Source organism: Vulpes lagopus, chromosome 6, assembly GCF_018345385.1.
Source record: "Vulpes lagopus strain Blue_001 chromosome 6, ASM1834538v1, whole genome shotgun sequence".
In the NCBI taxonomy this organism is placed as follows: Eukaryota; Metazoa; Chordata; class Mammalia; order Carnivora; family Canidae; genus Vulpes; species Vulpes lagopus.
In genome coordinates, this window is record NC_054829.1 from 29244351 (window position 1) to 29245706 (window position 1356).

Here is a 1356-nt window from a genome sequence, read left to right on the forward strand (position 1 = left end):
CCAGGCCCCCCTCAGCCTCAGATTTCCTCTTTGGCTTAATGAGTGCTCAAGTTTCTACCATCCAAAATATCTGCCTCTCAGGACACAATCTGCCTGACTCTACTTCTCTGGTTCCTCTGCTCTGGGCCATCTTCAAGGATGACTTTCTGCAGGCAGGGTCCTTGGGAAGTTGTCATTACATGCTGGCTATGTGGTGGCTGTGTTTTCTTGTCATACCCCACCAACCCACCCAGAGATGATGTTTTCAGTTAAATATGTTTAACATTTACTGAAAAGAGCGTAAACCACAATGAAGTGTGGAAACACACTTCCTCACATACAGACACACTCAGACTTACATGTATATATACATCTACACACAAGTACAAGGCTTGAAAGAAAACATAGAAAAGGAAAAGCAATGAGAGGTTATGAATGCATTTATTGACCACCAGTTTTCAGAGATGATTTTTAATTACTCAACATTCCCTATCAAAAGAAGAGCTTTCCAAAGAAAAGGTGATCAGCAGTGGAAAGCTGAGTTGAAAGTTTCTACTGCTCAGCTGTGAATGTTGTCCTTTGAAGATACCTTAACATTGCTTAAATAACTGAATTCTTGGGGATCCCTGGGTGGCGCAGCGGTTTGGCGCCTGCCTTTGGCCCAGGGCGCGATCCTGGAGACCCGGGATCGAGTCCCGCGTCGGGCTCCCGGTGCATGGAGCCTGCTTCTCCCTCTGCCTGTGTCTCTGCCTCTCTCTCTCTCTCACTGTGTGCCTATCATAAATAAATAAAATAAAAAAAAAAAAAAACTGAATTCTTTGAGTCAACAGATGAGCCAAGCTGTCGAAGGATAAACAGATGAGCAACATTTCACCAAATAACCTTCAATACCTGGCCACTTGGCTTTTCTGGGATGTAGTGAGTGCATCACCACCTCCACTCATTTGAGTGCCAGCACTGCACCAGAAGTATCCTGGTTCTGCCACTTAGGAAGCTCATCATTTTAAAGCTTCAGTTTGCTCAACTTTAATATAAATGATGCTGCCTACAACGCATTAAACTAAATATAGAATATACTACTCAGCACAAGACATGGCTCAGGGCAGCCTTGAAAGTGCTCTGGGGATATAGAGAAAGAAAGGAGTAATGGTCTACCTACAAGATTTACTCTATTTTTTTTTTTTTTTTTTAATTTATTTATGATAGTCACAGAGAGACAGAGAGAGAGGCAGAGACATAGGCAGAGGGAGAAACAGGCTCCATGCACCGGGAGCCCGACGTGGGACTCGATCCCGGGTCTCCAGGATCGCGCCCTGGGCCAAAGGCAAGCGCCAAACCACTGCGCCACCCAGGGATCCCCCTACAAGATTTAAAACA